The sequence below is a fragment of the Salarias fasciatus genome, chromosome 14 (assembly GCF_902148845.1).
Source record: "Salarias fasciatus chromosome 14, fSalaFa1.1, whole genome shotgun sequence".
Lineage (NCBI taxonomy): Eukaryota > Metazoa > Chordata > Actinopteri > Blenniiformes > Blenniidae > Salarias > Salarias fasciatus.
The window spans coordinates 9,152,142-9,170,416 of record NC_043758.1 but is presented as its reverse complement, the minus strand read 5'-3'; the positions used below and the strand labels follow the sequence as shown (position 1 = coordinate 9,170,416).

At 48.7% G+C, this 18,275-nt stretch overlaps 1 pseudogene; it reads right to left on the bottom strand.

Annotated features, from left to right (window-relative positions):
- Positions 1-18,275, bottom strand: part of LOC115400836 (histone-lysine N-methyltransferase 2A-like) — a 35,228-nt pseudogene that overhangs the window by 4,913 nt on the left and 12,040 nt on the right.

Below are 18,275 nucleotides of genomic sequence, written 5' to 3'. Positions count from 1 at the left end.
AGTTGTTCATGCTTATTTTCTATTTACATTTACTCCTCTTATACAGTACATATTTCTTCATGGCCTATAGATTTGTTATACTTGAAATAAGGCAATAAAACAAAAATAAATCAACAAAGAGTGTTTTTAACTACTAGCAGCTGTAAATGTGACTGATCCCTTTAGCGATAACTCTTTTCCCTCATCCCACTGACAGGCACCATCTTTCTTTATACTTTCTCCAGATCTTTTGAAAAAATGTGAATAAGACCACAGCCAGCAGTAGAATTTTTCACCATATTGCCACCTCCCCATGCCAAACCATTAATGCTCCTGTCAAGGCACAGCTGCGAACTACAGTTGATGTGGACTGAATGCATCATGATCTGACGATTGAAAATGGTTTCATGATAATTAAATTATAGAACCGAATATAATGTGTTTTTAAAAGGAGCAATTAATTTCCCCCGGGCTATTAAAAATAAAGACACTAAATATATTTGAGTTAAAACCTTTGACTGTACTTACAAGGCACTCAACATGTCCTCTTCAGTTTCTCTTGAGACCTCTGCTGCTGCTGCTCTTCGTCTTTCAGGAAGCGCTGGAGTTGGGATCCACGTCCCAGGCACTGGTCTAACCCTTCTATGGATGGCAGGCCCTCACTGGGGTTGATTATTGTTCTGGTGAAGTTGTAATAGTAAGGGTCTTTCCCCCTGTGTTTCATTCCGCTGTCGTCATCTTCACCGCTGTCCCCCGACGAAGACGACGTGCTCATGTCGTCGGCCCCGTCTACTTGGCCCTCGGCTGACTTTTTGCGGCCGCCAGTCCTCCTCTTAACCAACCCCTGTTCCATCCCCGCTGCCGTAGAAAGGGAGATCCTCTTCGCCGTATGAGCGGACCCCGTAGAAGGGCGTGAGGCCAAAAAACATGTTGGAGCGAGCGCGGGCGCTGCGCCGAGGGTAGCGCGCTTGGCTGACCCTGATCCGTCACTGTCGTCCTCGTGATGTTTTCTCCATACTTCTGTCGTGCTCGTCCTCGGGGCCGTCGCCCTCGTCCTCGGTGCCGTGGGCGAGGTGGCCGCGGCGGTCTCGGAGATCGCCGCACGAGTGCGGTTTGCGTGGACGATGGTCGTCGGCTGAGTCTGAGTGTCTGATTCAGAACTGTCGCTGCTGCTGGCAGAGGGCGAGGAGAAGAGGGTCCGGGTGGGCGGGGCGACGGGACCCCTGGCTGACAGGGGGAATAGGGACGCGGTGGTGTCGTAGGACCGGATGAGGAAGGAAGCAACCCCGACGGCGCTGTTCCCGTTGGGATCCGTCTTGATATCGGTCTTGAGTGGATTTGCTGAGAGGATTAACTGGCTGTTTTTCTCCCTGGAGGACAGCGGCAGCTGGTTGGTGTCTGTTTGGTGTGCAGCTGAGCGGAGGCCTTCAGTCTTTCTCCGGGGCTAAACCAGCCTGCTGTAAACTGTCCAGACTGGAGCTGTTCTTCCTCGCTGAGCAGGGAACGTTCTCTCTGCTCTTTGAGGATGACCTGTCCCCTCCCTGGTTTTCGTGTTTCTCCCCCTGAGCTTGCCGTGAGCTTTGATGCTGTTTCCAAGCACTGGGGCTTTGCTATTGCTGCTGTTGTGAGAGCTGGGGCTTGTGGCGTGAGTGTTAATGCCGCCAGTAGCCTTTGTGTTGTTGTTAAGACGAGGGATTTTGTGCTGCTGTTGCTGTTTGAAGGGTCTTTTCTCTGTCGCGGTCTTTGGAAACATCTCTGCTGCCTGCCGTCTTCACTTTGGGGTGTTTGTCTTTGGCAGCTGAGGCTGACGTTGAAGAAGAGAGTTGAACGGAGCCCCTTTTTCCAACATCGTTGTCCCCCGATGTCCTCAACGACCACATGGACTTTGGAGCTGCTGCTGCTGTGGCTGCACCTGACGAGTAATCATTTGATTTCCGTGTATTGGACTTATGAAATGGCGGCTGCGGCGAGCCCGATTTCCCGACGATAGAGTCTTTATGAAGTGACGATGGTATTAAACTTCCTGTCCCGCTACTACTCTCCTTCCCTGAGCTGGGCTTGTCCTTGCACTGCATCGTGTTGGAGGTGGGAGCGGACCGGTGGTGAGGCAGCACACTGGGCACTTGCAGAAACATCATGCTGGTCTTTGCTTCCATGCTTCCCTTGCTTCTCTGTCTGTTTGCTGCCGCCACTCCTCTGATGGCCTGTGAGGACGGCGGTTCCGACGGGGGAGAGGACTGGCCTGAGCCAGCGGGCGTCAGCCTTGAACTCTTGCTCTCACCTCCGGTATGCTTCGACTGATTGCTAGGGTTGCTATCTTTCCCTGAGCCGGCGTCTTTGTTTCTGTCTGTGCTTCTGTAACTGGAATCTCTTGAAGGAGGTCGACCCTTGTCAGAATCTCTGCTAGACAGTTTGTCTTTACTATGGCCTGAGTCTTTTCCCATTTCCCTGCTATATTGCCGATGCCTCTCAGAGGTCCCTTAGTCCAGTATCTCTACTGACTGACCTAGATTTGTCCGTATCCCTATAGCTGGGATCTCTAGAGGATGATTTACTCTTATCTGTTTCCCTTGTGCTCGACTCTCTGCTTGCGTGCCTCCTTTTGTCGGAGTCTCTGTTGCTTGTCTCCCCTTCTCCGAATCTCTCAGCGGATCTCTGCTGAGAGTTCTTCCCCTCTCGGATTCTTTCAAACCCGAGTCTTTACTCAGTGATCTCCTCTTGTCTGGCTCTTTGGCCTGATACATCGCCCTTGTCAGAGTCTTTTTCTCTTGTTGATCTATTCTTGTCAGAATCCTTAGAAGCTTGGTCTCGACTTGACATTTCCCCTTGTCGGCTTCTCTTAACCCTTGCTCTCTAGAAAATGCTGCTATTTCTATTGCGGAGAACAGTCGACTCTTTCATCGTCTCTCTGCGCTGCACACTTGCCGAGTCCTTGCTTGGATGTCTGGACTATCTCGGGGTCTCTGGCGGGGGAGGGGATGAGAGGTGGCGGGGAGGTGAGGGGCCGTGACAAAATGTGAGGCAGGGAGGTCACTCCTCCCGGTCGGTTGAGCTGGTGGGTCGGAGGAGAAAGAGAGGGGAGCTGGACGGCGGGAGCGATATTCCGCATGCCGGAGTTTACGAGCGAGTCGCCGACCGTCACAATCTCATGGCTTTGGGGCTGAGAGGTACCTCCTGGAAAGACAGAGAAGGAATGCAGGTTAATAACACCACAAAAACGTTTTTTAACAAAAGGAAAAAACACTATGGGTGCACACCGGTTACCTGTGATGGCATGGGCTTGGGGCCCAGAGAGCGCTGACACGGCGGGTAGCTGGGGTGCCGGTTCCTGGTGTAAACCCTGAGCTTGGGGGTGTTGGCGGGTGAAAGGGTGTCGGAGCGTTCTCGGTGATTCAATGGATCAGGAAAGTCTAAATAGGAAAAAGGGTGATCTTAAGCGTCATTCATTAGTGGCGGTTCTGACTGCAGCTGTGAGGCCAGCGCGTTACCTGTTAGGGAGGTGGACTGTGTGCTATCGTGCGATTCTCCTCATGAGCCAGCATGTTCTTCATTTCAGATTCTGCCACAGGAGGGTGACAGACGAGGATCCTGCATGTGTACACACAGCGCTTCCGAGCATCCAGCGTACTCCAGTAGACCCTTGAGCACCTGGAGAGAAATGAGTTAGCTCAGACTGACTAGCTTACTTGGCAATTTCATGTTCTTCAGGACAAAGGGAAAATATCTTACTGGTATCCCACAGGAAAGAGTTTGCGTTTGCAATCTGAGGAGTTCAGTCAGGATTCCCAGACAGTCGATGGTCATGGACCCTGGAGAAGCGACGTTTGAGTCAACATTCAAATGATGCTGGGAGTGATTAAAGACACCTGATCACCAACTTACCGATCATCATGTGAACATTTTCAGGTTCAAGTCCTGCCAGCACTTCTCCTGAGACTAATCCCCTCCAGGTCAACAAGAATCCTGCGGGTCACCTCGAAACCCGACACCACCTGAAGAAAAAGTACGCAAAGAAAACTATTAACTCCAAGTGACTCTTTCTGAAAGGGCTGACTGCATGAGATACTTGCACGATTTTTAAAAATGAACTAAAGTCTCAAGCTCCTGGGCATATTTTGCCCTAAGGTGCTGTCTAAATGTATTAATGACTATTTAATTATACAGCAAAAAAAAATAGAGTCATTACTTCTCCTTTGATCAGGTCCCGGTGCTTTGGGCAGTAGACTTTCTTGTCCTCCAGGAAGACGCAGTGGCATTGGCGAGCACACATGAAGTGGTAGTTACTGGTGCAAGAAGTGAGGCAGCAGCCAACTGTGGCTCCTTGCTTTTGACACTTCTCGCAGCGCTGAACGGAAAACAACAGATTTTAGGTGTCTGGGTGAGAGAACTGTACATAGGAAAAAAAAAAGGCGAGCAGCGCTGGGTCTCACCAGCTGTTTTCCCCTGAGAACAGCCATGTGAACATTTTTCAAAGAGCCGTCATCGTCTTCAAACACCTCAGCAGACCACAGCGCGCAGTTCACATGGGCCCACTCATCTGACCGATGTACAAGAGCCTGCCGCCCTCCTGCAGCAGGAACAGAGGTGTTGTAAGTCGCACACATTCATCTTCACGGGTGTAAAGTTGAGAACCGTCATTGACTCACATTAGTGTTCTCGTCTCCGTATTTGAGACACAGAACACACTGCCTGTTGTCGGTGACGCCTGGTGGAAGAGGGAGCTCAGGGCTGTCTTCACGATCTGAGGAGAAAACATCAAACCCAACTTGAGTTTTGCTATCAAACAAACCTACAACACCGGCTAGATGTAGAAGAGAAAAAGGCTATTTACCGTGAAAATGCAAGTGGTGCATTTACCAGGTAGGAGTGGGGGCGGTGGGGGTAAAGTAGGAGCAAAGGTGGAGGTGTAGCTGGAGAATCGGGTTCACCGGGTGTCTTGGGGCGGGGCGCTGGGATGATCTTCTTCATGAGGTGGGGGTGCTCGGCACGGGAAAGCTCCTGTCTCTCCTGCCACTGAGCGTAGTTGTGGATCCAGGGACGGAGGCAGCACGGCGTGGGAGGAGCCCACTGCTGGGAGACGGCGGCACACAAACACAGGCGCTGTTAATCGACGACCTTTTAGCAGCAACTGTGTTTGGGTGAAAGTTTAGCTGCGGTTGTCACACAGCGAAGCCCCAGTGCGAACAGCAGAGCAATACCGAAGCACTTGGCAACCGCACAAATCATTAAGAGGGTTTTAGAGCTTTCATGAAGTCAAAACGACTTGAAACGACTCTGCCATCAAAGCAGATACAGGCTGCATCGTAATGACCGGTAGTTTCCTAAAGCCAGTTCGGAATATGAATTAATGAAGTATCAACGTGAGGACGCCCATGATTAGTCCAATAAAATTAAAGCGCGAAATGGACCAACAACAGTTGTGAAGGTGGTTTAACATCTTTAATATCTTTAAAAATCTTTTAAATCTTTAGCTAGAGAGTGTGTTAAAATAGAAAATGTAAGAGAGGTCCGCCAAGCTCTATCATACAGGTGATAGGCGCGGCAGCATTGGAAAAAAGATCAGAGCTGTATGTTTGCAGTGACTCAGAAATCCATAACCACATCTAAGCAATCTCGCTAAGTAAGTTATTTACTTGAATGAGTAGTTTTACAGCCGAGAGGGCGCATTGTGTACGGACCAAAATAGTTAGTTTGGTCAACATTCAAGTCTACATTTTGCCCTTGGACAGCTTCAAAACCTGTGGCATTTGGCGTATTCATGCACTGAACCGTGCTCCATCCCAACACTCACACCCAAAAACTGCATGTGTGAAAGCCCTGAATAACCAAGAATAGACATCTAAGCATAGATCAATCCAGTGCATGGATCACTGGTTTCCTCCGCTGGAATGCTGATACATAATGCAATAAATTAAACTGACAGGTCAGCCGCAAATAGGCCACAAATATGGATCAAAGGACCTCAAAGTGAAACGTGACGCTTGTGGTTTGAACCCCACAAAAGCCCGGAGTGGAGGCAGAATAAACGGTTCTGGGAAAGCTGACAGCTAATTATAAATACTCAGGGTGAGCGAGTGAACGAGTGAAAGTGGGAGAGAGTGTGAACGAGGCGCGTATCGGCAAAACTCCAGTCGGGAATCTATCAATACTCAACGCTCAATACCCAAAGTCAAGCAGTGCAACAGTTGTGGGAAAAGTGAGTTTTAAATTGTTGACTGTTTTGGAAATGGGACTGGATTCTCCTGGAGTTTAGGTGGCATTTCACAATGTTTTATTCACTCATGCAAAGCAGAGGGCCGTACATGAGCACAGTCTAAAATACTTGAGTTCCCCTCTGGGCCACAGCTAACTGAGAATGAACTGGGGAATAAGGAAAACTGGGATGAAATTAAATCCAAATTTGATCTTTATATGTTTTCCTTATGCAGGAAAGAAGAGCGTGCAGCTAAAGTCCCCTGTCGGACCAACATGGGACAGCACTCCTTCGCCACATTTACAGAAAGTTGTAATAAAAACAAAGAATTGAACAGAATGACACATGAAACTGTTAGGAAAGATAAAAATATTTAACTGTGACATTTCCTACATGAAATTCTTAAATGTCTTCTATCATCTGATATATTGTTGACTTCACCCTGACATTATTTGCATTTCACACATTCTTTGAACCTTTTTCCAGAATTGATGAAGATTTTATTAATACCAAGGGAGAAACTTCACACAGACCTGATTAGCTATCAAGTAATCAGTACTGATCAAGACTGCAGACATTTCAATATTCACACTGTTCTGAGTTACTTTACAGATTGTTTTAATATTTTTTTTCCCCCGTTATGATCACCGCAGCATAACGTCACACTTCCCTGGCAATTCTGTTTAACAGTCAAAGACTGACAATTATTTGTCTGGCGTTTCCACTATACATCATGAGGACAGCCAGCCCACACGTTTTATAAATATTAATTCACTGCCTTCTGGTTGCTTCATATAGAAAGATGATGATACAGCTTCTTCAGGGGAAGCCACATCTTAAGTCTTCTTTTCAATAATATAGAGCAGTAGTTCTTGAAAGTGCAGTTCCCCGGGGTTTTTGGACAAGCTCGCATTACAGAGTATTAAAGCCAAATTTTCTCCTCTGTAATTATAAACATAACTTGCACTGCAAGTTTAGAAATTAATGGAACATCACACACTTCATAATAATATTAGGACTGACAAAACCGCCTGCTGGCAGGATCTGATTCAGTTCTGACGTCCAGGTTTCAGGATTATGCTTTTCAAACATTAAAAAAACCAACACAGTAGAAAATCATGACATATTCTATTATTACAGCTCTTATGTAACTTTAATGCGTTTCTCAGATCACACACTGGGACACTATGTAATCATATCACCTCATGTATTTGCAATAGACACTCACTTGGCAGAAACTTTTTGCCTTTCCCAGAACCTGGAGTCTTTCACTTTGAACCACGGGAAGATTCGGTCCATTTGCTGCAACAAGGAGAGAAGAAGAAGAAGAAGAAAGAGAAGAAGAAGAAGAAAAAATCGATGAAGTTTCCACTTTGGTTCATTCAAAAACTCGCAGAGTTCAATGTGAGCTTCAGTGTTGTCATCATTGTGAACAAAATTAAATTTGAGTTGCACTGAGCGTCTCCAGTGGTTCTGTTGATTTCTGATTCTTACCCGGATGAAGAAGGACTTCACCATGCTGTTGGCCTTCCTGCTTTCCGGCTGTCCTCCATCGCCGTTGATGGCTGTCTGGATGATTCGCACGATGTCGTCACTGAACTCCAGCGGGGGGATAAATTATCAAGACAAACGACAAACACATGCAGGGAGAGATTGTTAAAGCTGTGAAGTGCTGATGGACGGGAACCATACTGATGCTGTCAGAACAGGATTATCAGGATTCAAAACACTTCACTAATATGTCCGCTTTTAATGATTCATTCAAAGTTTGAGTCGTCAAATACTCAGGAATTTAAATGTATTCACTGTGTCTATAATGCATATAAAAGAGCAGCGGACCCTTGGGTTTGGATGTCCCTTTAGGTAAATATATACTGTTGACTATACACAAATATGCAAGATATTGCATGAGGCATAAACATGAATTATGCATGGGGGTTTGTTCCCATGAATTTGAGTAAGCCACAGAGAATAAGAATAAGAATAAGAGTAGATAAGTGGAGGAAAACAGAATTTATGATAATAGTATTTGGAAGATTGATTAAAACGTGTGTTCATGTCAGTGAGTCTCTGGATTCTCAGGATATTGACATTAACTACATTGCAACATTATGATCATAAAATATTAATGGTGAGAAAGGTGTTCAGTTGCCTCAAAGTGCTTCTTTGTTTTTAAAGCCTCTTTTTTCTTTTCGCCGATATGTGTTCAAGTACTATTTGAAAGACTTCTAAGAAGGGCTACAGGTGCTCATCTCATTATCTTCCCTGTGTTTTATGCGAGTACACATCCCTCAAATGGACTCAGGCTGCTGGACCCAACAGACCAATCATGCTGAGTTTGATGGATTACTTTCAGTTCATCACGTGAATCCTGGGATTTACATCAACAATCGCTTCTTACCTGGATCAAATAACAGGACACACTTTTTCATGTTTACCCACTTGTTAACTATTTCAAAATGGCTCGTTAGATGGATTAACGACCATGTTTTCAAAAATACCCGTATTGACACATTGTCCGGTTTCACAGTAAGCAGCCAAGCGATACTCCAAAAATACTGACCAGTGAATTGTACCGGCCTTGGTCCATCTTCTTCTCAACAGACTCCAGGTCCGGAGGGGAGTCGCTGGGGGCGTGGAGGGACTTCGGTCAGGACGGGAGGATCTGGGCCCTCTGGGGAACGAACGGGATGGAAGACTCCCTCCGTCTCTGGATAAGCTCTGGAGGCTTCACCGCCTGTGGCAGAACAAGCAGGTGAGCTCTGTCCACCGTGTGAGAGACAAGCTGAGGGTTGCAACTCAAATGGATTTAATCCATGGTCTCCCAAGGAACAGACCGCTTTATGTCTCTGTCAATACATAGAATGTTTATCGTGCCAACGGAACTGTCTGTAGCGTAACAGGTGCTGTGGACGTGCGGGAGGTTGAGCAGTGCAGTGAGAACATGGCGATACAGCTCTGAAGCTTCCTCTCCAGGCCGTCCTCCACTCGGCCGGATGGCGCTCGGTACATTTGGTACACATGTAGGCAACGCTCTCTGGCAGCTTTGACAGCAGCTCGTACATTTTCATCTGAGGAGTGCGGAACTGACAGCGCATTATTGCTCCATATTATGATTGTTGTCTTTCGGCGACTCATCGGCGCGACCAGCGCAGCGCACGATGATCAATCATCTGAGCAGACGGTGACAGATGACAGACGAAGCGCGGTAAACTAAACTCGCGAAGAACATCCGGCTTCTTCTTTGAAGCCTCGTCTTCGTAGCCACTCACCTGTGAGATTTTCACACTTGGCATGAACCCAGTGGTTGCAGCTGGCCGCACTCCATCATCTTGCTGTCGTAGTCGTCGTCATCATAGCACTTGTTACACAGTGGCAGAAGTTCCCTGAGAGCAAAGGCGACGAAGAGATCAGGTTTCCATCGCACAGCACCGCTTCGTGAGACTCTGGAACTGATGTGCGTCTCGCTCACCTTTAGCAAAAGTTTGGCACAGTCGTGACACATGGAGAAGTCATGTGACCATTGGGCGTCCCAGGACTTCCCGGGTTTTGTGGCTCCACAACTCTTACAGCGCACACACTTGGTGCAAACCTGAGAGAGAGAGGAAAAAAAAAAAAAAGGGACACACAGAGAAGATTGTAACGACATGGCGAAACAAACTCTCGAGCAGTTGTTTGAAGAAGGGAAATGGCGTGGAAGTGATGCTGGCGGCAGAAAGTCAAATGTTTTTTACAGATCGCCCTGTGGAAGGGCGCGTGGATGCAGGTCGCACCATTTCAAGAGGCTCGGAAATGTGTGAACAAAAGGAGGTGGGAGAGGAGAAACGTGTGAGCATAATGTACCGGTGCGTGCTGTGAACGTTACATAAAGGTGAGAGGGTGAAAGTGTGTTATGGGGAACAGGGATGCAAATTCTACCCAGACTCGCTCTTCTTGGTGGGTCTGGTGGGGTGATGGGACCCAGGCACTCCGGGTGATAGCTGTTGCGGCACTTATCGCACTCTAGCAGCTGCTGCTGCTGCAGTTACAGAGACAGGCGTTATTGTGTTAATCCAAAAAACTGTCCAAGCAAACCAAGTACAGTTTTACTAAAAATAACCAAGCTGTACACGCCGTCGGCCACAACAATATGACCACCTGCATGAAATGTGTCTTAAAAACAGCCCTGAGCCGTAGAGGCACAAACTCAGCACATGAGTGGCAGAAACCCAAGGGAATCACAACCCGCCACCAATACCTCCCATTGCCACGTCTTCCCCTGTTCAGCCATGCACCCACTCATTTACCTGGTGCAGGAGAAAACGTGATTCACCAGAACCAGCCTCCTTCTTTTGAATTAATTGAGATGGACATAAATCCCAGTTCATTCAAAAGACGATCAGAGTATCTTATGGATATTACTGAGATTTAACTACGCTGCTCACTTTGGTTTATGGCTGGGCACAGATTTCAGTGGTGGATGAACGTCATTATCAAGGTGATGAAGCACTGAATGAGTTTCATCTTCCAGCCCCTTAAATGGAAGGGAAGCTTTTTTTTTTTTTTTTTTTAACAGTCTTGGGTAAACACAATTAGCCATGGCAACATTTCAGAACACACTTAATACGCTGCACTACCTTCTTCTTATAGCTCGGCTGCCATCATAAAATCCAACAATAAAATGTCATGGACAACTTAACAACTGCTTCACGAGACGTCACTTAATACCTGTCCAGTAATTACACATTGCATAGAGTTAAAGGTGCCGTAAGTAAAGGTTTTATGATCCACGGCACAAGAAGTCTCTCATATAATATATATCTACCTCAGTCTGACCAGGCACAAGTCTTGCCAGGAGCTACAGTTTCAGGCTTTTAAGTCCCTCTCCATGTGAAATCAGAGTGCCAGAGACACGGGGGTGTCGAGGCAGCTTCTTTTGTCGGAGATAAAAGCCAATCAAAGTAATTGCACTGAGCTCTTGGGGGAGATTCTTTTTTTTTTTTGTTGTTGTGTAGAACTACTTGTAACTAAACCGTTTCCTCAGCTTCCACTGCTTCTGCCACTGAGTGACCAACAACCAACAGGTTGATGCTGCTTAGAAACCCTGCAGACACTTGATCGTGTCGTTTTGTCCAAATGTATTCATACAGAGTTCTAAAAAAAATGACACAAATTGAAGACACCAAGCATACTGTACCAGAGCGGGAGATAAAAAAATAAAAGTATGGCATGAGTCCAAATAGCTGATTAAATGCATTATTTTGGCAAGACAAGCAAGATTTCTTTCTAGTGAAGATTCCCAGCCCTAGCGTTCCGTCAGCTTAAACAAAGATCCTTTAATGTACAGCATAAAAACACAGCAAATCACAGGGAATGTCTTACTTTAGTTTTCTGATGCTGGCGCCCACAGGCCTGGCAGTATCTGCATCTTCGACAACACCAGTTTTCAAACTGCTCCTGGAGAGGGCGCTCCGACTCCCCCAGGCAAAAGAGATGAAACGGTTCACAGCATACCTGACAGAAGACAAACTGCACACAAAGAACGAGGAGAAACAGCAGGGAGGGGAGGAAGATGACAGGATATACGTTCATTGTTGCTTTGACAAAAGGAAAGTGGAAAACAAAAGTTTTTCTTTTTTTTTTTTTATTAACAAGGTAACAATATATTTCACCTCCCATTTCCACTGCTTGCACATAAGAAGCAGAGCACCCTGGGCGTGACAGGCACAGACGTGAGCAGACTGAGGCCGCCGGCCTCCCACACCTTCTCCACATCATGGTCCCTTTGAAATCCACTCTGATACGATGCACTCCGTCGCAGGGCGCTCTGGACTTCACCTGGCCCCTAGTCGAGGGAGTGCTTAGCCAGTTTAAAGTACTGCTGCTGGGGAGTTTAGTGGTCAGCGGCTTCTCGCGTTCATCAGACGGGGGAAGAGAAAAACACAGGGGGATAATGAAAACCAAGTCAGTTCGGTGGAGCATGAAAAGTTAAAAAGGAAGGCAAATCTTTAAGCAGTGGATCTCTTACCTTGTCTTTTGGTCTTTGCTTCGGAGACAGAGGAAGAGAGCGAGATGTTGGCTTCTTCAGCTGCTTTGAGTCAACTTAAAAAAAAAAAAAAAAGGGATGGGACATAATGTAAACCGTGCGTTGGTGTAAAATAAATCCTTTACAGACATAAGACCGGCCTCTTACCAGTGTCTGACACTGCTGCGGTGGAGCTCTGCTGTAGAGATGAGTGGTGCTGGGGTTTCCTCTTGGGGTCACTCACGGTAATCTTGGGTGAGGAGTCCTTTTTTGACGGCGCCAGGCTGGAAGCCGGCCGCTGCTGCTGCTGCTGTTGTGACGTCTGGTGAGGCTGCGTGGACTGGGAGGGGGAATTCTGGCCTGACGACGATGCGGAGGAGGACGACGAGGAGGAAGACGAGGAGGACGAGGAGGTGGAGGACGACGAGGTGGACGAGGAGGCTGGTGTCGAATGCTGTGGCTTGTGCGCTTTTTTAGTGGCGGCGCTGCTCGTGCCTGAGAGCTGTTTGGGGTCCGGCGACTCGGCGGGAGACGGAGCCTGGGCGGGAACCGTGCCGGGGGCCTGAGGGGCTTCGGGTGAGGCCGGGGACGATGCGAGCGTTGGAGAAGATTGCTTCGAGAGCGGCTGCTGCTTTGACTTTTCTTCTACCAGTTTTAAAGGAGGAGTTTCACTCTTTTTACGGGCAGGCTCCTCCTTAGGTGGAGCTGGAGAAGATTTGGGGCCAGACTCTGAGTTTGGTCCTTTAGAGAAATTGGTGCTTTCCCTTCTCTCATACAGCCTGTTCTTTTTCTTATCCTTCTTCGATTTCCCTTGCTTTTGAATGAACATCTTTGAGGGCATCCATTGCAAGTTCTGACACTTTCTCATCCTGCGGATAAGACACACGTAAATAGAGGCAATTATTAGTTCCTTACTGTGAAATACTTCGAGTGTAAGTGCAATGGTAAGCAGTTCATTAGATGTGACTCACTTGCAGCATTGCTTCTTAATGTTTCGTCCTCCAAACTTGGGTTTGTCGAGACAGTTGGTACACTCGCCACAATCCTCTGGGACCTGGCAGCCTGAGCACTGACCACAGCGCCGTGACCGACGCCCCTTCTTGGGAGGAGCTTCCTGAACAGCCTTCTGCCGTGTCTCCCGCGGCTTTAAGGGCGGCGACTGAGGCTCTGCCTCTTCCGAGCCTGCTACTGATGACTTGTCTGTAAAAAAAGATCCACAATATTTTGGTGTCATCGTTACTGGCGCAGAGGAGAAAAGAGCATTTGACTCAGCAGGGTTTAATCTTGTAATCCCCTAAATAGAAAATTTAGTCCGATGATTGACAAACTTACCTTCTGAGACAATGATTGAACAGATGTAAATCTGTTATCATGGCTTGTTTGTGAAATAATCAAATTAGCATAATGTACACTGAGTGTTTTTATTCAATCATTATCAATACATAAGCATCTGTTAACAATATAGAGGCTCTGAATACTGAATACTGTCTGTGAACTATCATCCAAAAGAAAGATATTTATTTTAGATACATTTCAAGGCAAACAAACAAAAAACCTGAATAGTCAACCATGAGAAATGCTAACTGAGAATGTATTCCAAGCATAAAATTTGCACATGTCCCTTTTTTGTTAAGAGCATGTGCGCTACTCCGTTTACAGCTCAAAGCAGCTTTTGAATGAGTTTCAGTACGTAGCAACACTAAACCACAGGAATGAAGTTAAGTCAAAACCAAGTGAGGTTGCCGTCAACCTGTTGAACAGTAAAAGTGTTGTGAGTTGTAAGTGTGTGCGTGCGTGCATGCGTACGTGCATGTCTGCTTGCGTGTTGGAAGAGAAGTTAAGGCGACCGAGACTGGGCGTCTTTGAGTAAATTGTTATTTTATGCCATTCATTAAATTCTGCAGTCAGTCCCATAGACAGGAAACCCATAAGCAAGTCAAATGAGGAAGATGAGTATTCCTCACCATCGTTTCCCATGGAAGATAGGATTTTCTCTCTCTCCTCCCAAGGCAAGGCACTAAGTGTGGGCATGTCATCAGGGAACACTGCCCGATTACGGCCGAGAGCCACAGCTGCACGACGGCATACATGCTTGATGCGCGGACCACGGACTGATGCTTCTGACGAGTCGCTTTCTTGACCCTGCTCGCAGACAGATAACCCCCCAAAAAAAACGACAAAAATATTTAAGAAACGTCTCGGTGACAACAAATACAGAGGCAAACATGAAGCACTACAATTCTGTTCATGATCACAATGCAGATGGTGAAGTGGAAAAAGAGGAAGATAGCAATGAGTTGTCAATGTGAAGTGACTTTCAATACACAATTTATCTTTAGATTAACTGCACAACAGAAAATCTTCAGTTGAAGAGACAATACTTTCCAAAGCAGAGTCAGTGCTGCTTTCTGCATAATGTATGAAGCGAACAGAATTCCCCTTAAGTAACACCCTCTGTGGGACTTTCCTCTTATCAAATTTCAGTCTGAGTACAAACACAGCTTTCTATTTATAGCAAACATTCACAGCTTCATGTCAAATTCACTTGCTTGTGGCTATATGATGAGAATGAGAGAACCAGGAGCTTTTTTTTTTTTTTTTATGTTCAGACTTCACATCTTTAAAGCTAAGACATGAATGGGAACGACTGACCTGAACCTTGGTCTGATCGGCAGGCTTCATCTTATTCTTCTTAATCTCGTAGAGCTGAGCTTTAGCCTTCTTCAGCAGCCCGACGACCCGCTTATCAGTCACAGGATGTTTCTCTGCTTGTGACAACATTGATCCGAGAGAGGAGACAGGTAGCTGTTGTCTACCTGGCTGCCCGGGAAGGCCTGCTGTCTGCTGAGTGGGAGTACTTCGTCTTTCTTTTTCCCCATCCTCTGTTTCCGCACCTTTCTCAGAGGGTCGGACTTTCTTAGGCAGACGCCCCTTAGCAATGGACCCCGGAACCGTGGAATGAAGCCCACGTGGGTCTGGAGAAGCAGTGTCAGAAACCATGTCAGCTGATGTTGATTTTTTCCTCCCTGGAGTCTTTTTGGAAGCGAGAGACGAGAGAGCACTTTCTGCATCTCTCCCATCCACAGTAAACAAGCTCGAAGGTGCAGTGGGAGAGCCGTCTGGTGTAGAAACCTTGCTTCTTTTCTCCAAGTCTTTCCTCCCTTCCCTCTTATTTTCCTTCTCCTTCTCTCGGTTTTTCTCAGGATCCCTTTCTTTTTCCTTGGGAGCAGGTTCCTGGGGAGCTGACTGGCTTTTTTCTTTCCCTCCTTTCCCGGATCCTCGCCCCGTGTCCTGCGCACCGGAGGGAAAAAGAGGGAAGAGCGGCGAAGAAGCGGATGATGAAGATGACAAAGGAGGTGGATTACCAGCAGCCCCTTTTCTACTATCAGGTGTTCCTTGTGAGGGCAGACCCCGAGATACAGTTGAAAAGGTGCTGAAAGGAGCAGGCGTTAAGGCACTAGTGGCTAGTGGACTTGTAGAAACCCCGGGCAAGGAGCTGGGGTTACTACTGGACACAGAGCCTGTCAGCCCAGACATCTCAGAGGCGCCTTTCCCCACAGACATCTGACCTCCTCCTACTTGGCTGCTGCGTCTGGTCATTGAGTGGGATGGAGACCGTGGATTTCCTCTCAGCCCCGCGGGGACCAGCCGTTTTTTGCGACGCGAGGCTCTGCTGGAGCTTGAGGATGTCTGGTGTGGCGACAGAGAACCAACACTGCTCCCAGAAGACGACTGTAAAGTAACAGACTCAAATATGCGGGAGTGAGCCTCGCTGGGCGTAAAGCGTGGCGCTCGGAGCAATGGGCTGCGCTTCTGGAGTGGCGTGTCAAAACGGGACGATGGTGGATGTTGGTGATGGGTGTGAGGGTGAAGAGGGGCGAACAGACGAGTCCCTGTTCCCGTTCCGCTGCCGGGCGCGGGAAACGAACCCGGAGCAGCTCCCCCTGCTCCGCTGACGCCTTGGGGCAGCAACCCCACATCTTCGGGCGTGAGAGGGGGAGGGCGGAAATTGTCAAATATGGGCTTGCGGATGAGACCCTCCTTGGCATACTTAGCAGAGGAGAAGTACTGGTGCCTCGGGTGGGACAGCGACGTCCAGCGGAAGGTGGGCTCTCTCAAAATTGAGCGACTTCGTTTATCTGACAAGCCGGACAGCACTGAGGGTCCAGGCAGGAACGGCGGGATGGGGTGAGGCATCCAGGAGGACTGGGGGTGGTGTTCACTGACGGCAGCTGCACTGGAGGAACCCGACTGGGGAAGCTGTGGTGGGGTGAGGAGAGGGGGAGGTGGAGGTGAGGACGAGGACGAGGCTGTGGATGAAGCTTGCTGGGAGTTTACATGTGTAGAGGAAGGCATCAGCACCCCCGTAGGAGGGCTGATGATTGGCTTCTTGGGCCCGGTGGGAAGAGCCTCTCTCACATTCTGCTTCTGACTTCCACGACCGACTCCCTGCCCTCGCCGGCCTCGCCGACTCCTCTCTGCCAAAACATGCTCTGGCTCCGGTTCAGACGGAGGCGAGGGAGGCCGTGAGCTGTGTAATAGGGTGGTCTCCCTCTCTCCCTGTGAGGACGGAGGAGAGTGATCCTCTGGCTCTGACAGAGCCTGTGTGCCCTCAGAGGCCTGGGAGTCACATGATGAGTCATCCAAACTCGGGGTGCTGGACCTGGAAGACTCCGCAGACGAGAGCTGCGAGGAATGTTGCGACATAGCACTTGAGCCGCACGATGGCGCGCTGCTGCTAAATCGCCCGTTGGCTGCGTTGTTGCTGTTGCTGTTGAGCAGATTGGCGGCCGTCGATGGAACAGAGGGGGCAGGGGCGGGAGATGGCGGCGGGGGCAGCAAGTCGACTGGAGCGGTGGTACCAGTACTAGCGACAGCAGTTGTAGTGGAAACAACGGGAGAGGGGGACGAGGACGTGGTGGAGGCGGGCTGAGCAGACGTGGAAACCGTTGAGGGAGTCGTTTCGAACCGTGCCATTTTGGTGTGGGGTGGCGGAGTTCCAAAACTACCCTCATCTTCGATGAAGCGCTTGGGGGTTTTGATGATGCGAAGGGAAACGGTGCTGACCACGGGCATGATGAACTGCCGGATGTTCTTCAGCGGGGTCTTCCTGATACCAGCTTCAATGGAGGCTGCCCCGCTGCCTCCAATGGAGCCAGCCTCCTTCTCCATTCGCTTCTGCGCTCCTTTCTTTGCTCGCTGCAGCAGCTGCTTAGCTATGGTTGCATCAGTGCGTTTAGAGGGGGGGACGATTCTGACCGGTTTTCTATGCCGTGGGCTCTTTCTCAGGCCCACAGTCCTGCCTTGCTTGGAGGGCGATGGGGAAGAAGGTGGATTGGATGAGTCCTGGTCCTCAGCACCATCCACAGTCCTCAGCATGGGCTGCTGAGGCGTGTGTGGTTCTGTGCTTTTGTCCCCGCCTCTAACTCTGAAGGCCTTGTGTTTCCCTTCCCCACATTCAACGGAGGTAGAGAGCTGCGCAGCTGCGGCGGCGGCTGCTTCAGCTTTCAGCCGCTCGGCTGAGGGCGGCCGTCCGCGTCTGCGTCTGGGTAGACCCGGCAACGTCTTGAGGTGTGACTTGAGAGGGGCGAGTTTAGTCTCTGTCAGCCGCTTCAGGTTGGTAACTTTGGGTTTAGGAAGCTTTGCCTCAGTGTCATGTGGCTGGGCGGAGCCCACCGGCAGCCTCTTGGTGCCCTTTCGGTCCTGATCCTCCTCTGTGTCCATACCCGACTCCAGCCCGGCTTGCCGACCGTCGTCTCCCGCTGCATGGCTGCTGGCACTCCAAGCTTTTTTACTGCTTGAAGATGGTGGCCGGCCTCTTCTCTTTTCCCCACTGCCAGGCGGCCTTCCGGGTAGCCTTTTCACCTTCTCTGCTGGCCTTTCAGAACCCTCGGGTTTTTCTTGTGTGGGGGATGGAAGGGACGACGGGGAAATTAAACTTGCAGCAGCTTTCTGGGCAGTGAGCATCCGTGGGGGGCGGCCTCTGGGCTTTTTCTCCTGTGCAGGTGGGCCTGCGGATGATACAACGAGCAAAATTAGGGCAATAAAATAACACAACGAGTCAAATACAGCTTTCCTTTTAAAGCTGCCTGAATATTG